Raw genomic sequence first — 26,534 nt, 5'->3', positions numbered from 1 at the left:
TCTGGTGTGGTTAAAACCTGCCTGCAGATACCTCAAAAAGAGTACTGATGTTCCAAGAGAAAGAATTTGGGTACTGAGAACAGGGTACGAACCTTCTGGGCAGCAAAAGAATCAGTAATTATACAAATAAAGTATATTAGAGGGTCTGGGAAAACAGTGGAACAAAAGCCTCTCAGTATAAAGATTTGAAGTAAGTGAATAACTTAACCTCTCATTAGCCTGATAAAAGAACAAAAGTCTTTGTTTGTACTAATTTTACCTCAGTAATTCCAATCCCCGATTTCACCAGACCTTTCCCCTTGATGTTTAAAAAAAAACCCTTTTATTATTATTTTAAAAGTTTATTAAGTGCCATTTTCAAGGGTTTAATAATAATAATAATAATAAATTTTATTTATATCCCGCCCTCCCCGCCTCGGCAGGCTCAGGGCGGCTACCAACATTTCTTAATAACATACAGTAATAATAAAACCTTTAAATTTAACAATATAAAACATTATTTAACAACATTAAAAACATTAAGGACAATCCTATCCCTTCCCTCAGGTTCCTGGACTGAGCCAACAGCCAAACTATATCTTACTGACAGAGTGGGACAGCCAAAGTTTCTTCATGGGAGAAGAAAACATGTTACCAGAGCTGCTCAGTCAGCAAAGGGACAGAAAAACGGAGGGAAAATCTAGCCACTGAGAAAGGGTTCATCATAGCAGGTTCCACCCAACCGTGGTCATCTGTATCCGACCCATTCAATTTCATTTGCCATTTTGGAACATACATTCAAATCCTTCCTTTTTTTATTACTGTGTTGTTGTTTTATAAACCATTCATAAGAGAACCAACCCTAGCCTTTTATTTCCAGAGCCTTTTAAAAATGAGTAGTAAATTTTTTCAACAACCCATCTACCCATCCCCTGCTTTAAAAGCAAGAACAAAATAGCCTTAATCTGATATTCATGGTGTAACAGACTAGGTTTTTCAAGAATTATATAATTGAAGGATTTCATCAGCACATAAGAGGTATGACTAGAGTCGCCAACAAGTCTGGAGGAAAATATCCTGTCCCTTAAATAGATAGCTAATGGTTGATGTTATTTATTCCCATGCCACAAAAAGCTTCAACTGCCCATTTCAGAATGAAAGCTCTATTAAAGGGACAGGACATTTTTATCCAGACCTGTTGGCAACTCTAGTCATACCTCTTATATACTGATGAAATCCTTCAATTATATAATTGTTAATAATTATGGTCTCTTTTTCATCAACACTTTCTCAACTGCTGTAGATTCTATCTATTTTAAATACTAGCAAACAAGACACAGTAAGAGTATATCACAATGTTTAACTGTATCAAGAAACATTACCTACCTCGAATAATTAAATATTCCTAATTAAGCATGTTGCACACTGAGAAAAATACAAGGTGAGAAAAACTGCAGAATTATTAGTAAGGAGAAGCAAATTTCACTAGAATTTATTTCCAATAAGTCCCTGCAAAAGTATCAAAAGCTGCAGTCATCAGTTATAGCCAGTGATTAGAATAGGATTTTCCCAACTGAATTTACACCCAAACTTCAGCACCCATTTGGCTTGAATTTCAGAGAAATGGCTATATTATTCTAATTCTTTATTCAAAGGACAGAACATTTTTTTCATGAAAAACCCAAAGTTGATGAGGTGGAAATATGTACAATATTTAAGCACATCTCTGGCCACCTGCTTCAGTACAGCACCAGATATTCTGCTACATCTCCTACATTACAGAACTATATATAACATTAACAATGTTTAAGTAGCGAAAAATTACCTGATTGGACTGCCATCATCAGAGTTTCTGGTTCCAGTAGGATCATATGGAATTGTTCTTACAATAGCAATTATCCAGAGAATGAAAATAAATAAAACGAAAATAAAGAGGGCGGCTTCAGACTGACGCAAGACTGATCTTTTTAAGATTAAGCCTCACATATGTTATGATGTTATCACTGACAACTGTTCATTCCTATATGGTTTTCAGGAGAATCTCATTCTATCTACAGGTATAATCAGAATCAAATTACTACTAAGTAGCTGGAAAAATCCCAGCAACTTTCTGACAGATTGTAAGCAAGGATCTTCTGGCCTTTATCTTCAGGACAGTCTCATTCTTTCTACAATCACTTCTGTTTTAGACAGGAAGAGGAGGTTACTTACATGTGCACTCTTGAATTCCCCAGAGGGATACACTGATGAGGCAGCTCTCTTCCAGGAATGCAAAGACCAGCGAGACTCTAAAACACAGACTTTCACATAACTTGAAAACTATAGTATCCCTCCCACAAATTGTGCACTTACTGTGACCCAGGTTACATAGTTACAGATGCATAAAAGCTGGTTCTGAAATTTACTAACATAATACATACTGAGAGTAAATTACTATCTCTAGAGTAAATTCCTGGGGATGGGGGATTGCTCATGTTAGTATGCTACTAACCAATTTTCACTCTTATATTAGCCCTAAGGCAGGCTGCTTTTATTGCCATTTTAAAGATTATCAGCTGAATGGTAATAATTGAATTGAGGACATATAAAGACCCATGGGACTAGACCAAGTGCTACCAGACAACACTGAGTTTCATTTCATTTGATTTCTTTACAAAGTTCTAATTTTTTCCACGTGTAGTGTATTGTAATTACATATATTTGGCAGGCACCACAGTAATATAAAATACTGAATTAATTAGCAACTGACATTTTAATTGCTAATCATCTGTAGATCAGCATTAAGAACAGTCACCTCCCACAGTGGGAACTGAATAAATGACTTTGTGGAAGATATGCAGTATGTCCTTCAACAATGAAGCAGTATTAAAATTTATGTACTCAAGTGCAAAAATTAACTTCTGACAAAATTCTGTTTCTAACACAGAGCAAAGATATGCTATTGTCTGGCAGATTTCAGTTCTCTGGTTACAAAAGTCCAAGACTCAGATCCTGCACCAAACATACAGTTTCATTTTCACACCGTGTCTTGGAAGGACAATAAATGGTGCAAAGAACACGCAAGCATAAGCTGCAGCCCATCTTCCTTAGTTCAAAGTAAAATCACTTCAGACACACCACTAAAAGTCAACAACTCAAAGCTGAAAATCTTGAAATTTCAGTTTAAAAAAATCCCTCAATTGTCCAGTCAGGCTTTTACAAGGATCCATTAACTATAGAACTTCTTCAGCATTAAGTGTACACTGTCCACATCCACAACCAACATTTGTAGGCCTTTGGGTATAGTGGTGGCTATAAAATGCACTTTCCACATTTACATGCTCTACTAGGTAAGTAGTAGGCAAATTCAAAAGATATGCTGTCAGCTACAGAAGAACATATTCCATAACGTAACATATGTTCAAAAAAATCCCAAACCCACAATCCACCCTTTAAAGTGCTATGGAAACTCTCCATCACCTGCAGCACTATGTTCCTGATACAAAGAATCTCAAGACTAAAATTCCACACATTCCCAACTGCTGAGTTTCCTTTTTTTCCCTGCAGTGTATGTCAATGGAGATTAACAAGCCGATGCAAGTTCATCTGCTCTGTTTTTAAACATCTAACAATGCACAGCCTGGACATTCAGGCTGCCAGGAATGAGAAAGAATCAAGGCAGTACCAGACAGATACAATCACAGGTCTTACAGCCTCCAGGCAGATGAAAGATTTCACTTCTGCTGACTAATGAGACTGTACTGGGAATGAACACCAAGGAAAAGGTGATGTTATCCTCTGATGTAAACAACAGCCAAGCCCACAGCAGTCCAAGAGCTCTAGCATTACAGGGCTAGAAACAGGATAGGCAGCCCATACTCTAAAAGTCAACAGTTTGGTGTAGTGGTTAAGTGCATGGACTCTTATCTGGGAGAACCGGGTTTGATTCCCCACTCCTCCACTTGCACCTGCTGGAATGGCCTTGGGGCAGCCATAGCTCTGGCAGAGGTTGTCCTTGAAAGGGCAGCTGCTGTGAGAGCCCTCTCCAGCCCCACCCACCTCACAGGGTGTCTGTTGTGGGGGAGGAAGGTAAAGGAGATTGTGAGCCGCTCTGAGACTCTTCGGAGTGGAGGGCGGGATATAAATCCAATATCATCATCATCAATATCATCAATATCATCATCAACAAAAACAAAAGTAATATAGTATCTTATTAGGTCCAACCAAAATACAATATTCAAGTTTTTAGGTTCTCCACTCTTTATCAGGCTGCACATTTAGGGGAGGGAAGTTGCTTCAGTCCATGACACAAAGACTTCTGGTCCACAACATTTATAGCAGGGGTGGTCAAACTGTGGTTCGGGAGCCACACGCGACTCTTCCACACACATTGTGTGGCTCTTGCGTGGCCAGGTTGGAGAAGGCATTTGTCTCTTTAAATCACTTCTCCAAGCCAAGCCAACTGGAAGCCTGGAGAATGCATTTAAAATTAAAGTTGCTTTCTTTCCACCTCTATCTCCCTCCCCTTCTCCAGCTATTTGCTTTCCTCCCTCCCTCTCTTTCTTCCTATTTTGTGGCTCTCAGACGTCTGATGTTCATGTCTTGTGGCCCTCAGCACCTAGGGGCCCTCAGACATCTGACATTTATTCTAAGTGGCTCTTATGTGAAGCAAGTTTGGTCACCCCTGATCTATAGGATTTGTTGCCAAATTCACAAGATCAGGTTGTGCTGGAACCAAAGTTATACCAAACCTTCCGTGACGAGGGAAGCAAATATGGTAACCCTCCACATGTCAGCAGTTAATCTAATAACTCTTAAACTCAAAAAGAATACTTTGATCCCTTAAGAGTCAGTGAGATGTAGTAATTAAGAGTGTTGGACTAATATCTGGGAGATCCAGGTTTAAATCCCCACTACTGCCATGGAAGCTCACTGAGCCATTTGTACTCTCTTAACCTATCCTACCTCACAGGGTTGTTGTGATGATAAAATGGACAAGAAAATGGTGGAAGCTGCCTTGGGTCTCCACTGGGGAGAAAGGCATGGTACAATGAAATAAATAAAAAAGCTGTCCATAGAAAAACATAGTAGTCCTTATAGTAATAAAACTGGAGATTAAATTAGATGATGCACTAAAGGCAACAGAAGCTAAAGTGAGTATTACCAGCTATTAGCAGGACGGCAAGAAATTGCCCATAAGCAACAACCTATCCTGGATCATCTTTATGCAGTTAAAGAATTCCTTTCTGATGGGTTCAAGGTAGCTTCAAGGGGTATGCAGTTTGGACAATACCAGCACTGCCACAATTAAAGGAAGTCACATCAGGTCAAACCCATGATCAGTAAATTCACACACTACATCTGTTCACATACACGGAAGATCAAAACTACTGACACAAACAAAAGGTGCAAAGCATCCCAATAATTAGATCGACCCATCATCATTTGACTACAAATGGGAATACTCCCATAACACGGGGTTGTAGGTGATAATTTGAAGCTTGTGGATGGATGTCCTGGCATGCAGCAACTCATCTCAGTATGCAAAATCAAAAAATCAAAAATGAATTTCTGCGTTTTCTTTCCAGTATTCCCTTATCTTTTGAAAATCCATCACATATGATAAAAAGTACTGTCCACTTCTTTACATTTCCAACAACTCTCTTTGTAGTTCTTATCCATCTTTTCAATATATTTTGGGATGATATATCAATGACACAACATCTTGCACCAGTTTTCCCTTAATGTGTCACACAATATATAATTTTTTATCTTTCATCCATAGGTTTTCCCATTATTGAAATCCATGTTATCATATACATTTTGACTTGTTCTTTGTATTGAATTGGAGTAATAGTTTATAAATTCATTCTAATAGGTGATCTTTTTGTTGAATTATTATATTTTCAGATTCAATCAATTCTCTTATTTCATCTCTTTCTATATAAGCATCTTTCTTAAATCCAGAAATTAGTTGACAATAGACTAGCCATTGTATCTTCTTCCCTTCTTCCTTGATAGTTTGCCAGTTTGCCAGGATTTAATTTTTCTTTCTGAATTTATCATATCATTGTATGTTATGCAACCATTATTTTTCATCACGTTTATCATAGTATGCATCTACTGGTGACATTACAGGTGATATTAAAGGACAAATTCTTCTTGTAGACTTCCAGATTTTAAATAGACTGTCTCTGATAATGTAACTTTTATTCCACCTTATTGGGGGGGGGGGGTTGAGGGGGGGTAGTTTCTTAATCCAAAAATAACTGTATTCATTCATACAAAACTGCTGTTTTTAATTTTATTACTCTCTCATTTTGGTTTTTAATTCAATCTATAATCCAAACCAGGCTGGCTGATTAATAATACAATTTGATGTTGGGTAGTGCTAAGCCTCCTCTTTTTTCTCATCTTGTAATACTTTGAATATAATTCTTGGTTTTTTGACATCCCATATAAACATGTTTATTTGTTTCTGCTAGTCCTTTACAGGCTTTTTTTGTATATCAATCAGGATCATCTGAAAATAAAATCAATTTTGGCAATACATTTATTTTTATCCCAGAAATTCTTCCTGGCCATAATCATTTTAATTTGGATTTTTTTGTATTTGGGAAGTTGCTTTCCCACCCTTTCTCTAAGGATCATGTGCAAGTTTGTCTTCCATTTTATCCTTACAACAAGCCTCAGAAGAAGGTTAGACAAAGGCGAGCTTCATGGCTAAATTCACCACAGTCCTAATCCACTGGGTTCTTCCACACCTCCAACTACTTCCTGAGACAATCAACCCAAAGAAATACACAGAAAGTTTGTTCAAGGGCATAGCCAGGATTTTTTAGGTTGGGGCTTTTAAAAATTTGGATGGGCACCCAAATTTTTAAACAGCCCTCGACCTAAAAAGGAGGGGCTGGCAGACTGAGTCTAACTGCTTCTGGCAGCTCACATGCTTCCAGAAGCACAGAAACCCTCTCCTCTCTTTCTTTCCTCTGGCCTTGCGAGCAAGAGGAGAGAGAGAGAGAGAGATGGGACCAGCAAGCCTGGTCTTCCTGCTTCTTGCAGCTGGCTGGAAATGTCTCCACCTGGCTGTGAGAAGTAGCTAGAACAGGGAGCCACATTGAATAAATTTGAGATGTTCGAGAGCCACAAGACATGAACATCAGATGTTCGAGAGCTGCAAGAGGAAGGAAGGAAGCTTTAATTTTAAATACATTCTATGGCTGACTTACCTTGGAGAAGTGATTTAAAGAGGCAAGCCAGCCAGCAGGGTGGTGGGGGCTCTGAGAGCCACACAATATGTGTGAAAGAGCCACATGTAGCTCCCAAGCCACAGTTTGGCCACCCCTGAGCTAGACCCTTCCTCTCTCTTTCTTCCCTACTGCCTTGCAATCAAGAGGAGAGAGAGAGATGGGGCAGCAGGCCAGGTCTTCCTGCTTTTTGCAGCCAGCCAGAGAACTCTCAGGCCTGCTGTAAGAAGCAGAGAGACAACCTGAACCCTGGCCTTCCCTCCCTGCAGGCATCACCCTCACTCCCCAGCAATTCAAATCGTGTGAGAGGGACAGCGACCAGCCTCCCTGTGCCATTTAAATGGCCAGCTGGCAGACCCTTTAAATGGTGTGGGGAGGCCAGGGCTGCTGTTAGGCTTTTGCTATTAAAGCTTATCAATACAGGGTACCAGGTTTGTGGGGGGGGGTGTACATTAAGGGTTACGTGCAGGGCTTTTTTATAGCAGGAACTCTTTTGCATATTAGACTACATCCCCGATGTAGCCAATCCTCCAAGAGCTTACAGGGCTAACTGTAAACTCTTTGATGATTGGCTACATCAGGGCGGGGGGGGTATAGCCTCATATGCAAAGGAGTTCTTGCTACAAAAAAAGCCCTGGTTACATGTATTTACTTCCTTGGAAAGATGCATGTGTTTCCCCTTGGAGTCAGGAGTTTGCCAAATGCCCCTCTTCACAGTGAACTCTCACTTTCCTACATAATAAAGGCATATTCATATTCATTAAAGAGTGAGGTCAGGAGGGCAGGCTGCGGGTTGGGGTCCCTGAGTTGGGGAGCCCTGGCCAGAAGTCAGGGGACAGGAGCCCCACAGGCCCCCCATAGCTACGGGCCTGAGTTTGTTGTCTCCTTATTACTCCTAACATTATTTCTCTTTGTTACTGGGTTTCTATCCAGATATTTCCCCAAATGTCTCCAGTTCCAATAAAACTTCAGGTAAACCCAACGATATAAAGGATTAAACCTCCAGATCATTAGACAACAATATCAGTTTGCATGGTTCAGACTGTACTGTTTTTCTCCTAACTGCAAAATTAGTACTCAGAACACATAGAGGATGTTCAGCTATAATACCAAAGAGCCCTGGGGTTGCGGGGGGAGATAAAGGACATCCCTTCTGATTCCCATGACAAAGAAGACAATTTGGCATTTGTTTTCATTGGCAATCAAAATCCATACCAGCCTGCCATAATATTTGGTCCAAAATTTATTCTAAGCGACAATAATTAATATGCCCATTCCATACAGTCAAAGGCTTACTTCTTCAGTGAAAATAGGTTTGGGGAATATAAAGGGCATCCTGACATAATATGGTTATTTATGTAATATTTTAAAGAGAAACCAATTAGGAGGATTAAAACCACAGTCTTACAGAGAACAACAATAAAAGGCAACCACTGGAGACATTTCATTAGAGAGTTTTAAAACATTACTTTTACATCTTGTTTTTGCAGTTGTTCTTCTACTATCTATTCAAACTCAGCTAAAAGAGGCGCTACATTTAGATAAATTTTAACTAGAATCCTGGCACAAATTTGTTTGCATTGTCCATAACAGCAACATACTGAGCAATAACTTACTAGAGATGGTCCACATTTCTGCCACAAGTTGTCAGAACTGGATCTTTTAAACTGCTAGGCTAATGGTGAAGCTTAGTACTGGACCAAGTAGCATAGCCAAGTTCTCACAAATTTGTGTTTTGTCTCTAAGTGATTCATGTAGCTCAATATTTTTTAATTTTTTGGAATCCTGTATATTTAATCTTCTGTTATGCATTTTGCTTCTTATGATTTCTTAATATCACTGTAAAGAACCAGACACTGGAAACAGTTGTCACCTAGGCAACTGGGTTTTCTTAAGAACGATGTACAATCTGTGTTACTCTGTAGTAAAATGGTGTTTAATATCCATGTACAGTGAAAAGTACAATTATGAGATGTTCAGCTAGCAGAACGTTAAGCTTTTACTAAACACTAAACACATTACATTGAACATAATGATTTCTTATATTTCCCACAGCTTAAAACATTGTTTATGTTTGTTTAATTTGATTTATACCCTGCCCTCCCCGCCGAGACAGGCTCAAGGCAGTTTACATCAGGTCATAGTATACTATGATTGCAATCATAAAATCAATAAAACCATTAAACAATATTAATTAAAAACAATATACAGTTGGTGCTAACAAATTAGATGTTACTCATTCTCAGGACGACAGTTGTTCCAGAATTCTCCTACGGTCAACTGAAGGCTTGCCGGAAGAGAACGGTCTTACAGGCCTTGTGGAACTGAGTGAAGTCCCGTAAGGCCTAACCTCTTCTGCCAATTGATTCCACCAGGAGGGGGCTGCCACTGAAAAGGCCTGATCCCTGGTGGTCAACAGTCTCACCTCCTTCAGCCCGGGGATCACTAGGAGATGTTGGGATCCAGATCTCAGCACACTTTGGGGAACATGTGGGGACAGACGGTCCCTCAGGTAACCGGGTCCTCGGCCATATAGGGCTTTAAAGGTAATAACCAGCACTTTGTAATGAATCCGGTACATTATTGGTAGCCAGTGCTGTTCCTGCAGCGCTGGCTGTATGTGCTTCCACTTGGGCCGCCCCAGTAGCAGCCGCGTTCTGCACTAGCTGAAGTTTCCAGGTTTGCAACAAAGGCAGCCCCAAGTAGAGGGCATTACAGTAGTCCAATCTCGAGGTGACCGTTGCATGGTCGCCACGGTCAAGGAAAGGAACCAACTGTTTCTCCCGCCTAAGATAGCGGTTGCTGCTATCTGGGCCTCCATCGTCAGGGAGGCCTCCAATAGCACCCCCAAGCTTCTGACCCTGGGTGCCATTGTCAGTGTTCTCATCATTCATCTGACCTTTCTCCTTTCCAGACAGGTCAGGGTTACTATCAGAGAAAACGGGGATTATCCCAATTTAGTGAATGGCATGCTCATGAGTAACATAATGGTCTACTTGTGAGTAACATAATTTCTACTTGCAAGTAACATGTCACAATCAATGCTTGTGTTTTTGCAGGTTAGGTGAGAACCTTGGGTGGATCCTGACCCTCTTCAACTCTTAAAAGCAGCTTCTTGTGCTGCTTAATACTACTGGATTGCCCCCCGTGGGGGAGGAAGGGGCGCATTGGTGCTTGTGGCTGTTGTGATCCCATCTGCCACAGCCCCTTCTATAAAAGATTCCAACAACTGCTGGAAGTCACCTGGCATCCCTGGGGGGGAGTGGGTCCGAGTACTCTGGCTCCAGTTCCAATGCAACCTTGCTCAACCCTACTGCAGGAGAGAAAGGTATGGTCACATTCTGGCAGGAAGAAAGTGCACTCCTGCTCAGGCACTCACCAGCATCTCATCCCTTATCCACTCACTCACAAAGGAAGAGGGGGAAGAGGGGAATAATCTGCGAACAGCTCAATGTCCCACTATAGGGGACCTGGGTGTTCTGCTGAACATATAATCACTACGGAATGGTTTTAATTGTAACTGTATTTTATTGATTTTAAATTGTAAATATAAATGCCTGTTAGCCGCCCTGATTCCGCTTGCGGAGAGGGCAGGTTAGAAATTTAAGGAAATAAACAAACAAATAAATAAAATACCTTCTTTAGCCCAGATCCCACTGACAGCTCCATTGCCCAGCTCCCCTGCTGTTACATGCAGGGCTGCAAAGCTGAAAATCCCCTGGGCTCTTCTGAGCCAAAGTGTGCTGCCTTAATGGCGTTAAAAAATAAGGAAAGGGCAAATGCTGTAAAACAAGTCACTGGACTTCAAAGAGAGCTCTGAAAATGAAAGCACTTAGAGAGCAGGGCTGATGGGGAACTCCTCCCTTCTGGAACAATAAAGTTGGACTTTGGGTCACCAAAAGTGGAGGGAAGGGAGTTCCCCACACATTCAAGGGAGAACACTGCACATTGGCTTCCCTAAACAGCTTAGGGCCTACCTCAGATGAAGTCTGAGATGTCAAGACTCTGTAGTTTCTGTTCTTGCCTCCTTTTACAGTTTGTACTTTTTAACAAAAAAACAAACAAACATTTTCTTCAATGTACACCATAAAATGTAGCCTGTATTCTTCATTAAGATGACTCAATGGAGGGTTCTTTTACATTTCCTGGAGAACACACAAAAGTAGTTATTATGCTTGGGGAACTTACTTTGTTGATTAAAAGTGCAGTATCCTAAGTCTGCAAAATTCTTATATGACTCCTTACTTTTTTTTTTTCCTGTTAGGAAAGAGAACTTCTCCAGAAGAAGAGGAGTTACCACTGTTTGCCTCCTACTGCAAACCCTGCAGCACTAATGTAAAGCTTCAGAAGGGGTGGGGGACTCTGAAGAGTAAATGGAAGTCTACTGCACCACTGGCACTCTTCTCACTGTAATTTGCATTCAATATCTACAGATAGAAACTTAATCATATGAAGACATGCATTCTAGGAACAGATTACAATAGACCAATATGTAGTAGCATAGTATTGATGCATTCAGGGCACAAAAGGGTTAATCTGTTGGGTGACTGCTTTGTACATAAAAGATAACTCAGAGCTGAGTCAGCTGTCTGTCTGGCACTAAGAGCAAAAAAGAACACTAAAAAACAATTTAACATTTTTTTGTCACTTCAATAGCTCTGACATTCCACACCTAGCAAATCCTCCCCATTACTCAACATATACTGAAGGGTTAGTCATGCAGAGAGCCCACTCCACTGTACTAAGTGAACTCCACAATCAATCGGATAATGTTAGAAAACAATTAACTGACGTCTATTTGCACAGTACTTCCAAAGATTTACAGCAGAGTTTGAAAAAGTCACACCTACACAGCAAACATTCATGATTATCTGTTAAAGTGTACCACTAGAATCAGTGCGCAACCTTCAGTGCAACCTTCATTTTAAAAATTTTAAAAATTCAATGAAAATTATCAGAAGCACCAAAAAATGCTAAGTATTCTTAGATCTCTTAAACTGGACCCCATTACAACCTTATTTTGCATACAGCTTCATTCATAAGAACAAACATGAAATACAGATGTATTTTACCACTACATTCCTAAGTTATTTATCTTGTAACCAATGGTTAATACAGGTGTAATGTTCAGAGACATGTACAAAACTACCTTGCCTGGAAAAACTCAACATAACCCCAGCTAGGTTCAACACTGAGATAAGGACCCAAACCCAATGAAGACAAAGGAGCTTTAATTTAGGGACAGTTAGCTTTGCATACTCTCTCATGGACTGCTGCCTTCTCGTGGCGAGAGGGCCTGCATGGTTCAATGAGGCTGTGGGCTATGCCATGCAGGGCCACCCAAGATGGACAGGCCACAGCTGAGAACCCAGACAAAATGTGATCCACTGGAAAAGGAAATGGCAAACCACTCTAGTATCCTTGACAAGAAAACCCCATGAACAGAAACAAAAGGCTAAAAGATCGGGTGCTGGAAGATGAGCCCCTCAGGTCAGAAGATGCCCAATATACTACTGGGGAAGAGCGTTCAAGTAACCACAGAAAGAGTGAAGCGCCTAGGCCAAAGCCAAAAGGATGCTCAGCTGTGGATGTGTCTGATGGTGAAAGAACAGTCCGATACTGCAAAGAACAATACTGCATCGGAACGTGGAATGTAAGATCTATGAATCAAGGTAAGCTAGATGTGGTCAAACAAGAGATGGCAAGACTGAACATCGATATCTAAAATGGATGGGAATGGGTGAATTTAACTCAGAGGATCACTATATCTACTATTGTGGGCAAGAGTCCCAAAGAAGAAATGGTGTGGCCTTTATAGCTAACAAGAGAGTGAGGAAGGCGGTAATAGGATACAATCTCAAAAATGGCAGAATGATCTCGGTCCGTCTCCAAGACAAACCATTCAATATCATAGTAATACATGCCCCAACCACTGATGCAGAAGAGGCTGAAGTGTACCAGTTCTATGAAGATCTACAACACCTTCTAGAATTAACACAAAAAAAGATGTCCTGCTCATCACAGGGGACTGGAATGCCAAAGTAGAAAGTCAAAAGGTTACTGGAACAACTGACAAGTTTGGTCTTGGAGAACAAAATGAAGTCGGGCAAAGGCTAATAGTGTTTTGTCAAGAGAACAAGCTGGTCATAGCAAACACCCTCTTCAGACAACCTTTTTAAAAAAAAATTTTTTTATTATTCTGCAATATATTATATTAATATTTATCTATTATTAAAAATTCAGTACCAATACATTGCATTTTTCACCTCCCTCCCTCCTTTTTGTGACCTCCACCGGTGCATTTTAATTAAAATACTAAAAAAAATAAAAGATAATTTTAACATCTTAAGAATCTTTATAAAAAATCTTATAACTATAATAAAACAAAAATAAAGAAAAAACCATTTACTATGATTATCATCCATCTTTATTATAATCCTTTAGTCCTTAGTCCTTATCATAAAAATAAAATTGAAGAAATATATATTCCCATAGTCTCATTTTTAACTATAATCCTTACCAAAATAAATTGAAAAAGAGAGGGTATGATCACATTTTTTTTAACTGTAGTCCATTTACTATTCCCCTAGCGTTCAACTATTGTCAAAAATCACCAAATGTCCCTTAACCTTCCATTACTTTTCAACATGTTTCTGAAATTTCCTCCATTCATTTTTAAACTTCTCTACATCATATTCTTTTGAGATTCTTGTAAACTTGTCCATTTCACTCCAATACATAACTTTCATAATCCAGTCCCACTTTTCTGGTATTTTGTCTTGCTTCCACATCTGCGCATATAATGTTATTGCAGCTGAAAGCATGTACCAAATTATCGTTCTATCTTGTTTTGGAAATGTTTCCATTTGTAATCCCAACAAAAATATTTCTGGTGCCTTCTTAATGTTATAACCCAGAATTTTTGAGATCTCTTGCTGAATCATTTGCCAAAATTGCTTTGCCATTTCACAAATCCACCACATATGGTAAAAAGATCCTTCATGTTTTTTACATTTCCAACATCTATCCGACACCTGATTGTTCATTTTCAACAGTTTCTTAGGAGTCATGTACCACCTATAAAGCATTTTAAAACAGTTTTCTTTAATATTATTACATGTCGATATCTTCGTAGAGTTCTTCCATAAGTACTCCCATTGTTCCATCTGTATTTATTTATATTTATCGCCCATTTTATCATTTGAGATTTAACCACTTCATTCTCTGTAGACCATTTCAATAATCGTTTATAAATTCTTGAAATCAATTTTTCATTATCGCCAAACAACATTCTCTCCAGTTCTGTTTGTTCTCGTCTTACTCCATCATTTTTAATATCTTGTTCAAGCAAAATCTTAATTTGTTGCAACTGAAACCAATTATACTTATATTCTAATTCTTCCGCTATTTTAATTCCACCGTACCGCCATGTATTTTTAACAGTTGTTTATATGATAACCATTTCTCTTAATTAATATCTGAATATAACTTTATTACTTCTGTTGGCACAATCCAAACAGGTTTCCTCCCGTCCCCATATCTTTTGTATTTCGACCAGGTTTTTAACAGATTACTTCTTATAACACATTCATTTTAATTGCGGAAATTCTGCCCAGTATAGACAAGTTCAACTTATTCCACTTTAATAAGTCTCCCTCAATTTTCCTCCAGAGCGTCTCAAAGTTGTTTTTATACCATCTTTTTTGTTGTAATTTCTACACCTAAATATTTTACTTTGGCGGTCACTTCACACTCTGTTAAACTTTGTAGTTCTTCCTGTTTATTCTTTGACATATTTTTACACAAAATTTTTGCTGCCAGCAAAAAAAGCCTGCCAGCTCTCCATATTCTTGTATCTTACGAAGCAACAATGGTGTAACTTGAGTTGGATTTTCATTTTATACATTACATCATCTGCAAACGCTTTGTATTTATAGGAAAGACCTTTCAATTTCAATCCCTCTGTCTCTTTATCTTCTTGGATTCACATAAGCAACACCTCTAAAGTCATTATAAATATCAATGGAGGGCAACCTTGTCTGGTTCCTTTACTGATTATCATTTTTTCTGTCAAATCTGCATTTATAGAGTCTTGCTTGTTGTTCAGTATATATCACCTTCAGCAATCTTACAAAATCTTCTCCCAATCTCAATTGCTCCATCAGTGCAAACATAAAGTCTCAATGCACATTATCAAATGCTTTCTCTGCATTTGTAAAAAATAATGCTACTTCTTTTTCAGGATGTTTCTCATAATATTCAATGATATCTATAACCGTTCTGATGTTATCTCTAATTTGCCTCCTGGGAAGAAATCTTGCTTGCTCTTCTTTAATAAAATTATTCAAATGCCGTTTAAGGCGTTCTGCTAATATTCTAGCATATATTTTATAGTCATTGTTAAGTCATGAAATTGGTCTGTAATTTTTTACTTCCGCGGCATCTGTCTTCTTTTGGTATTAACAAAATTACTGCTTTTTTCCAAGTATTAGGTATTTTCCCATCTATACTTATAGTATTCATCAACTTCTGAAGTTTTGGTAGTAGGGCCTCCATGAGGACTTTATAAAATTTTGCTGTGAAACCATCTGTACCAGGTGCTTTTCCCAATTTCATTGAATTAATTGCCGCCTCTATTTCTTCCTTTTCAATTGGTTCATTTAATACCTTCTCCATATTCAGTTTCATTTATTTGAAAGAAAGACTTAGTCTCCTTTTCCAGAGACTCTACTACTACCTTTTTCTGCAGCAAATCTTCATTTATCTGCCATCTTAAAGTCTTTTTTATGGGTTTTGCAGACCACATTAATGGATTATGGTCTGCCCCTATTTTAGGAAGAATCTCTATTTTTTTGTTATAAATCCCAGATTTTTTGTAATCCATATCAATCCTTGAGAAATAATTATGTCTTGCTGAAAAGAACGTGTAGTCTCGTTCTTTGGGGTTAAATTCCCTCCGTACATCCTTTAGACTTTCTTTTTTAACTAGTTCAAAAAATGACTTTGGTAGTTTTCCTTCATTATTTTTTTCCCCCAAATCTGTCCAAAGTATTTTTAACCGTTCCATTAAAATCTTCCATTAACATAATTTGTTGCATAATGACTTTAAAGAAAGAGTCTTGCTCCATTTGGAGCATGCAATCCCAATAACAAAGTTCTTTTATAGTTCAACATCACTTCCACCGCAATAAATCTACCATCATCATCTTTAAAAATCAGCTTTGGGTCTAGTTCTTCCTTCACATAAAAAAACACACCCCTTTTTTCTCCTTGGCCAATGAGCAAAATTCTACACCAAGTTGCTTATTCCATAAAAATTTATAATCCATTTGTTTGATGCAGTTCTAAGGGGCAAACTGATCTCTATTGCCTCCAAATGTAAAAAAAAAAAAAGACAGCAAAATATACTTGATTTGCAATCCAAAATCTCATTATTAGAGAAAAGACAAATGAAGTTTGGAGGCAAGAAGATTCTTAAAAAATTAAATCTTGAAAGGAAAAAATTAGAACTAGTGGAAACTTCTGCTATTCAAAAAGAAATGTTATATTTAAGACAAAAATATATTACTAGATCTTCCAAGTCTCTCAATTTTTTGAAAAATAGGGTCTCACATCATAAAACAAGCTCTTCGATTCAGGCTATTAAAACGTCTTCTGGTCAGATTGTATCCAACTCAAAGGATATAGCTGCGTCCTTTTTTCATTTTTACAAAAACTTGCACACCACATCTAACCCCAGTCCTAAAGCAACAGTTGAGTATTTGAAATCTATTAAACTCAAACTTCCTATTCTTGCTTAGTGTTTTGTCCACCATCCTACATCTATTCAGTTGGTACTGAAGACACTGGTCTTATAGTCACATAATTCCTTGGAGGCTTTAAAAAGTCACCTAATGATTCATCTATGTCATTTTCTAATTTATTTTCCGTAGAGTGAACTCTGAAATGCATTCTCATTCATGTTATTTCTAGTACCAACTGCCTGTAGTTTGTTACAAAATGCTGAGTACAATATGTAGTGCTAGTTTCATGAGCTAGCCTCTTTAAAACTACTATAAACCAGATTCACAAGACTAAAGATTATAGGTACAATAATGTACAAAGGTAGAAAGCTAGCAGACTTAGGACACTCTCCTGCCCAAAGTAGAAGCCTTTGAAACAGGATCTGCATTCATATCAACAAGTCCTGTATATGCAACAGGATTAGTTCAGGCACAAAAGTCTGAAACATTTATCAAGATTCATTTGAGGGGCTCCACAAGAATATCTTCTCCACCCCACTCTATACCAGAGACCAAGTTAATAAATTCACCTACCCCAACAAATGAACTATTTTAAGGGATCAAGAACAAGGATACTTATGCAATAAAATTAGAGCCTAGTGGCACCTTTAAGAGCAACCAAGTTCTCTTCAAGGTATGAGCTTTTGTGTGCATCATACTTCTTTATATCTGAAGTATGTGCGCACACAAAAGTTCATACTTTGACGAAAACTTTGCTTGTCTTAAAGGTACCAGTGGACTTTAGCTGTATTAGAATATAAGAACATGAGAGAAGCCATGTTGGATCAGGCCAATGGCCCATCCAGTCCTACACTCTGTCACACGGTGGCAAAAAATAAAAAACCACACCAACCCAACATGGCTACCCACAGGGTTATTTATGTATGTTCCATTCTGCAACTCAAAACAGAAGAACACACACTCAAGTCACAGACTATAACAGCCATGATGAAGAAGCTCATTAATGGCTACTGTTAATGGCTTCAACACCACATAAATTGAGCATTTCTACAGAGCAAGCAGTAAATGAGAGCAACAATTCTACACATTGTTAATCATCACAACCTTGTCCACTTCAGAACCCACTGCAAGATCAGGCCTACCAAAGGATTTAAAGACAAAATCCATAGTCTGCAAACACAGTTCAGACCTATGGTTGCAACCTTTCTTGCTCAATTAAGCCATGTTACATCCAAAAAACTTCCACAAAATAGTTTGTTTTAATAATAGAAAGACAGAGAGAACTTTCAAACAATTAACCTTCCATTTTGCCACTTACCATTCTTCCTCTCACTTAGTGGAGGAAGGTTAGGGTTTCGACCAGGATGGAGGCTCAGGGTCAGCTCGGGCTGCAAGGAGAGCTCCTGCAACTCATTGGCAACAGCTTCACTCTGAGGACTTGGTGCCGCCGAAAGAGATACCAGCACTGTCTCATCCTCATTTTCGCCAGCCCCTCCTCCGTCCAGCCCATTTCCAGCAATGACGGAAGGGGGCAGGCACAGCACACTGGAGAAATCCACTTTGGCTTTCGTGATGGCAACCTGAAGAAAGAATACATACAAAAGATAGGACATGGATACATAAACTATGCTTTTTTTCCATATGCAAACTGCTTCTTAATCATCTGCTATTCTTAGCTTGCACATGTTTTACAGTTACAACTTCAAATTAAGTTCATATGTCTGGTTTTTAAAAGGCAGTTGTTTATCATCATCATCTTGATGTATCGCCCCATCCCGACTATGCTATGTTGTTTTATTCTGCATGTTGCTTTTATGATATCTCTAGGCGATATGCAACAGATATCATAAAAGCAACATGCAGAATAAAACATAGCAAATTCAATTTTAAAAGACTTTAAGATGACACCCTATAGGTCAGGGTGTCAAACATACGGCCTGCGGACCAGATCAGGTCCGCAGAGAGCTCCAATCAGGCCCTCCGGCAACTGGCTGTCATCTGCTTCATTTTCCCTTGCCTGCTTTTTTCAGTCGCCATTTTGTGTTTCTCCCAGGATAAGCCAGAGCAGCAAAGCAGCCTTTCCCTCTCCCCCCTCCCTTTTCCCAAAGGGAGGAGGAGGGAGGAGCAGCCTCAGCCAATGAGGGAACTTGGCCCTACAGCTCTGCTGGTTGATTAAGTTTGCCAGGCTCAATTAATTACTCTGCAGAGCTACTGAGACAAGCCTCTCTTCCTTCTAATGCAGTGGTCTCCAACCATTTCGGCCCCGAGGACCAGCCCCGCTGCATTTCCTCCTCCCTCCGCCTACCCACACAGCCTCGTCGTCGCCTCCTCCTCCCTTGTTTTCCTCCTTCCTCCTTTGCTGCCACGCCCTCTCCGTTTTTCTCCTTCCTCCTTTGCCACCTCCGTCCACAGAGCCTCACTGCCTCCTCCTCCCCCCATTTTCACCATTTTAAGGCCAGGGAAGGAGCTTTCCCTTCCCCAGCCTTAAAATGGTAGAAACGGGGGAAAGAGGTGCCGCCATGGAGGGGGGGGCGGCAAGGCTGCACGGCCCATCTCAAATAGGCCATGGCCCAGTACTGGACCCCGGCCCGGGGGTTGGGGATCCCTGTTCTAATGAATGGCTGAGGCTCCTCCCCCTCCTCCTGCCCTGGGGAAGGAAAGAAAGAGCCAGAGCTTCCTTTGCCCAGTCCCCACCATCAGGAGAACTACAAAGAATGCTTTTAAGACTAGCAACGTTTTAGTGAAGGTATGAGCTTTTTGCTTTGCTACAGAGAGAGTTTTGTTGGGCTTGTAACTGGGTTCCCCTCCTCTTTTTCACTGTACTCATGCCCTCCAGTCTCTCAATAGGAAAGCATGTGAACTATTTAGAAGAGAAATATCAGCATTAGGCTGAGAGTGTGTTCCATCCCAGGTTTACCCAGCCAATTTTCCTTATTTTTTCCTTTCACATTTTCCTTTGATTGGGGGTCTTGAATTTAGACTTCCCAGATAGTAGACTGACACTGACCACTATACATGGCTGTCTCTCTGTTCCTGTAGTTGTTTTTTGGGGGGAAGTTGTATCTTTTTTTTAGTTGTAGTCATTTTTCTGGGGAAAATTATAGTTTTGTAGACAAGCACATAGCCCTCAGTCTGGCCCATGGTGCCTTCACATGTTCTTGACTAGTACGTGAAGCAACTTCTGTACAAAAGTTCACAATGCCCAGCTACTTCATGTTCCTCTGCGTCTTAGGCTCAAAGCATTGACCATGAGATGTCTGTAATGAATGTCAATGAATCAAAAGTAGGTTTGCAACTTACAGATGTGTACACCTGAACAGAACATATTCAAGACTGGTACAGCACAGACATTGTCTGTAGTTTTTGATGCAATAATTCATAGCAAGAGGTGACATTTACCAGAGACTGTAAAACAAAATATTGCAAGCGGGCTAATATTTTAAGCATGTTTTATTTTTAGCAAAAAAAAATCTTTAATTGTGTGTCTGTGCCCTTTATAAAGTTTATATGTCCACTACCTGGCATTACATTTTATGATACACATGGCTCAGTTCGACAAGGTCTCATTTATGTCAAATCTGGCCCTCAAAACAAATTTATTTATTTATATTGGGATTTGACACCCTTGCTATAGGTTGTTTCTCTACATTTCTGGGCTACCAGGGCATTATCTTGGAGGGGGAGGACACCTTGGAGGACATTTGGCTAAGGTGGAAAGGTAGAAGGTGCCAGCTGGACAGCAAACCATCGCTATCCTCAGCCAAAAGCCTGGCAGAACATCTCTGACTTACAGGCCATGGCGAATTGCATAAGGTCCTGCAGGTAGAGAGTTCTACCAGGTCAGGGCCAGGACCGAGAAGGTCCTGGCTCTGGCTGAGGACAGCCGGACCTCTTTAGTGCCATAGACCACCAAAAGTTATTGCTAGTAGACTGCAATGCTCTTCCAGGGACATAATGGAGGAGACAGTCCCACAGATATGTTGGTCCCAGACTGCTCAAGGCCTTGAAGGTTAAAAACCAAAACCTTGAATCTGATTCCACCGGGAGCCAGTGCAGCTGGAGGTCAAAGCACCTATAAGTCTGGTTTCAATCCACCAGAGACAGCTGCAGCTGCCCACTCTAACAAATCCTGGCAGACCCAGAAGAGAGTCTAAATTCCAGAATAGATTTTACAAGAGCACAGTCTCTAGACATGCACAGTGAGACAAGGAGATACCAGGCTATGATAGGTTTCTCCTTGTGGGCACAGAGATCTCTGATGTACCATCAATGGCATGGAGACCATGGAGCAGGAGTCACTGAAGGTGTGGGGGGGTGATATTTGAATTTCCTGTATTGTGCAGGGGGTTGGGCTAGTTGACGCTAGAGATCTCTTCCAACTATATGATTCTATAAGGTCAATGTTTACCCATCAATCCTCTGGAGGCCATCCCACATTTGCAAGGTAAGTCCTACCAAAGGATTGCCTCATGTCCATAGTCTGCAAACACTGCACAAATGCCAGGTCAGCTCCAAAAATGGATCTTCCTCAGACACCAAGATTTTAGTCCAAACTCCAGCTGCGATGGAATTTGATCCCATCCCTGATGCCATCCCTACTATATACCAGTTTATATTTGGGACCTGTAATTTTCCAAATGATTTACAGCCTGTCTTGGACCTCTCAAACGCTCATTCTCATTTTAAAGGGTGTAATAGACAAGACATGAAATTACCCAAGGCTACATAATGAATCCATGGTAGACAGCAGATTTGATCCTAAACCCCTCTGATCCAAATCCAACATTAGCTCCTAATGAAATTACTTCTAGCATTGCTACCCTAATACTTTCCATACTCAGAATCCACCTGAACTGCATGTTCCTATACTATAACTTCCTATATAACTCAATTTGAACCATTTCTAGTGCATCATGCCAATACCTATTATCTCCTAATTCATTTACACGATCTAGTAGGGATGCTGCTAGGGTAACCCATCTTAGGCCCTGACACCAACACTATTCCATTTTCAGCAAAGTTTGACAGCACCTTCAATAATGGCAGCCAACATCTTGCAGTGCTTACTCTTCTATACACTGTAATTTAAAAAAAAATAATTTGCTTTTTTGTTCTGTTGTATCTCAAAACAGTTTTGTAGAAGAATCCTTCTCCTTGTGGATTTTTTATTTTAAAAGGGGACTCATGTTCAGAATTAGATATATAGGTATATAATACAATTCTCTATAACCCTCTCTGTAAATCCCACAAGGGATATCTGTTCTGAGGACTGGAAGGTCCTCCACCTTTATCAAAGTCCTTCATATTCATGTATTAACAAGTGAAGTAATACAATGAAGAGCTTCCTTGGAGGGTAAAGTGCACTACTGCTGTACATTAAGCTACACTTCAGAAAAGACCACACTCTTTCTGTCTCTAGCAGGGAAAAGGGATAGCCAGGTACCATTTACAATAAACTAATTTCATACTATACCTAGAGATGCAAAGGCCCATAAACAGACTGGAAAATTTTGGAAGGAGGGAGAGGAACAGTTTTTCCATTTTTTTCTGATACCCCCTCCCCAAGTTTTCAAAATTTTGTGGAGTACCAAAAAAACTCCTATACTATATTTGTCTTTTAAAACAAGTGAAATACTTCAAGATGCAATCCTATACCTAGGAGGATATACTTTTGGCATCAAAAGGCTATCATAAACTGGCTGCCAATGGGCCTCCAAGGTTCAATTTAACATGCCATCCTTAACTTTTTAAAGCTTTTCATGGGCTGAAATCTATATACCTGAAGAACTGGTTTTCCCTGTATGAACCTATGCACTACATCCAATCACGTCAATTTTCTTTTCCACCCCCATCCAATAAGGAAGTCAGGATGGCAGCAGTAGTTAGTAGTAGTTCTGGAAGTCAGGAGGCACGAACAGGTCCCTCCCTCTCTATTCTCCACTGATTATAACAAATCTATTTAGAAAGTGTGTACTTGAATTTTCTGCTGTAGGTTTTAGACTGCCAATTTTTTAAATGTGTAACTAGTTTACGCTGTAATTAACTATTTGTTCTTCTATATGTATACTGGGTTTTACACTCTATTATCTATGTAAACTGCTGTAAACCAAGTTGAACCCACTTTCATATGGGAAAGGGTCAAGTATTGCATATGCATATATTAATACATACAAAATTTTCCATCTAAGTTCTGCATTACATTTCATAACATGCATGAGGGAATGATTTCACAAATTCCCGTTCCAGCTCATATGGAAACGTGGAAGCAGCTTTCTCAAGTCTCCACCTGACAAGGCCTTTTCCTCCGTTATTCCTGGGGCAATGTCTCAATGGATTTCATCTGCTTACCAACGAATTTTGCTATGTACCTGCTGCTAAACCAGTGATACCTGCTCAATGACTAGGGGGCCATCTGTGGCTCTCCTAAGCATTTACCACTCCTTCACTGGATTGCCATTTAAAAGTTCCACTTTTGTGTCATTCCACTTCTTTGCTTTCACTAGCTATCACTGGCACAAGAAACTCTGCTGTCGCACTCTCTAAGGATGAAGGGATCTATAGGTGCCTGTACACTTCAGTGTAAAATATACCTGCATTAGGTGTGTCATAATTACATGGACCAGACTGGCAGCTGTAAGAAATTTTATTAAGAAAATTAAAAGCACACACAGTCTTTATACGTAGCAGAACTGAGCAAGGATCAAAACCAATGAATACTTAAAAGTCTCTAACCCTTGTTTAAAATACCCTAAAAAAGACATAAACTTTAGGATAGGAACTTGAAGCTGCAGCATTTACAGTTCATTCATAGAACATTATCTCCAAACAGTATCTTGGAAGAGGATTAATTAAAAGCTAGTTATATTTTCAAAGCCTTGAAATCCAGCCTGGATAATATCAAACATTCAGTTCTGACAAAATGCCCAGAATAAGCTAAACAGTAACACAGAAACATTAATTGCATTTTCAAACAAAATGTTCTAATGCAAGGAGGTAGAAAGACCAAATTCCTGGCTGGCAACAATAGTACTTGGACAGCCACTTAAGACAAGCCTCCCCCCGCATGACTCTCTGCATGCCTAGCTGCCACTTTCATACTCTGCAAGAGGCAAAGAAGCAATGGGAAGCCTGATGGAGGAAGCAATGTGGAATAAGTGCTCCCCAAATTTTTTTCCTCTAAACAAGTGTCTCTGGGGCATGTGGACATTGTGCCTTATAAATGGCTGACTGATCAAGAAGTAGCATATGAGAATCTCATGCACTGTATCTGACCTAACCAGCATCATACTCATATCACATGAGGACCAAGTTCCAGTCAGTGCATACATGTTATGTAAGAATGCTGCATGAAAGCCTAACTTGCTTTATGAAATTAAAGTGCACTGCAAACCCATGCCATTTGCAATAGTGCAAGGAACTCAACATACACTGTGCATACCCTTTCTCACTCTATCCCTTATCCTGTATGTTCACCTCTTTGTATCCCAACATGCAACAGCTAAACTTGCCAATAGTGGGCTACAAACAAGCTGGGAAGCCAGACAGTATTCCTCACCATCAATGAGCTGCTCATGGGTTACTGATCTGTAGGCATGGTTTTCTATAAAACAAAATCTAAAGACACATTTCTTGTGTTCTATGGACACTACATGTGCAGCTTAATATAACATTTTAAATTTGAGCCACTGGTTGAATATTTATAAAGTACAGAGCCAGTTTGGTGTAGTGGTTAAGTGTGCGGACTCTTATCTGGGAGAACCGGGTTTGATTCCCCACTCCTCCACTTGCACCTGCTAGAATGGCCTTGGGTCAGCCATAGCTCTGGCAGAGGTTGTCCTTGAAAGGGCAGCTGCTGTGAGAGCCCTCTCCAGCTCCACCCACCTCACAGGGTGTCTGTTGTGGGGGAGGAAGGTAAAGGAGATTGTGAGCTGCTCTGAGACTCTTCGGAGTGGAGGGCGGGATATAAATCCAATATCATCTTCTTCTTCTAATGGAGAAATAAAGCAGTATAAAATAACTTTGCAGTTTAACAAAAAGATATCACTCATTAAAATGAATGGCTATTTTCTGCCTTACATCACTTAAAGAGATAGAAACACAGTGAAGTGGGTGCCTTTAACACACAGCTCCTCTGTTTAAGACTAGCCAACTGATTAAAGCTTGAAGCCCCAACATAACTGAATACACTTTCAAGCTAAGTATACTGCAGTTATATCATACATTCCTATACACACCTGTCAAAGGTTACACTGCTAACCAATAATTTTAAGGCAGAAAATTGAGAAAGTGATTTCCTAAAAAAGTGAAGACCTTGTTACAAATGCCTCTTCCCTATTCTCTGCTCTTTTAAATCATTCTCTATTTAGGAAAAGAGTTACCAAGGTAATGGCAATTTCCTCCTCATTTAAGAATTGCTAAGCAACCTGCATCAACTAGCAGCAGCAGGTGGCATGCAGGGGAAAGCTATTTTGGGAAGCAGTGACTACTTTTCTTTCATTTAAAAACAGCCACAAGTTAATGACTCTGGCAAATGTAGTTAGGACGCCAAAAGAAATTGTAATCTTTGGGATACAGTGATGTTAAGTAGATGTTGCGTTATAGCTGGATACAGCACTCTCTCCTTATGATCGCAATTAGAAAAAAAGCAGAAAACTACAAGAGTGTTGCTAAAAGACTACTAATCTTGTATATCCTTTAAGAAATACACACTGTACTCGAGAGTCAGGCAGAAGTATTAAACAGAAACACTAACATATTACAATACACAACCTTCAGACCTCGAGCAATTATTACAAACAAAAGTGCAGAGAAGAGCCATTGGCAAAGTTTATTAAGAATTTTTACACATTAGATTAAGACAAGGTAAGGTATTCTTTATAACTTTTAGTGGCAAGACTGCTAAGTTTGATACATGCTCTAATTGTTCAAGAAAAAATGACTGTTCACCTGTTGCCTGAACCTTTAGTTAGCTCTTAAAGTGAAAAAATAAAGTGTATAAACTCGTTTACCTTTCATGACTGCTTTTACTGTCACCTTCTATGGGTTGGGAGACAAAGCAATGGCCTGTCCTTTCTTCACCAATGCTGCTTGCAGCTGAAAGGGAGGAGGGACCTTCACCATGAGATGTAAACTATGGGAAGACTTGGAAGAGAGAAGGGAATGTGGGCAGGGGAATGGAGAAACTGCACTTCCCAGTCTCAGTCAGGAAAGCCAATGTAGCACAGTGATTGCCAAGCTTGGATTGTGAGACCCAAGTGCAAACCCTGACTCAGCCAACTGGGTAAACTTCAGCTAGTCATTCTTTCTCAGCCTAACTCACTTCATATGGCTACTGTAAGGATAAAATAAAGAAGAAAATGAAGTTAGCTAAACTGAGCTCCTTGGAGGATGAGATATAAATGCCAAAACTAAGCCATCTTAGCCCTGACCTGGATAGCCCAGGCAAGCCCAATCTTGTTAGATCTCAGAAGCTATGCAGGGCCAATCATGGCAAAGTGGGAGATCTCCAAGGAATACCACAGCCAGGACACAGAGGCAGGCAATAGCAAGGCACCTTCCTGAAATGTCCAACCCCCACTAGGGGTGC

At 39.7% G+C, this 26,534-nt stretch overlaps 1 protein-coding gene across 1 annotated transcript in view; it reads right to left on the bottom strand.

The window, feature by feature from the left end:
• The window catches only part of MRTFA (myocardin related transcription factor A), a 171,815-nt gene that overhangs the window by 139,456 nt on the left and 5,825 nt on the right, over positions 1-26,534 (bottom strand). Inside the window, exon 2 of the mRNA XM_060245412.1 lies at positions 18,267-18,528. The gene's annotated coding sequence lies outside the window, so the exon portion shown is untranslated. The remainder of the gene's footprint in view (positions 1-18,266; positions 18,529-26,534) is intronic.

This window comes from Heteronotia binoei, chromosome 8 (genome assembly GCF_032191835.1).
Source record: "Heteronotia binoei isolate CCM8104 ecotype False Entrance Well chromosome 8, APGP_CSIRO_Hbin_v1, whole genome shotgun sequence".
In the NCBI taxonomy this organism is placed as follows: Eukaryota; Metazoa; Chordata; class Lepidosauria; order Squamata; family Gekkonidae; genus Heteronotia; species Heteronotia binoei.
Note: the sequence above shows the minus strand (reverse complement) of the source record. Positions and strands in the feature narration are given on the sequence as shown.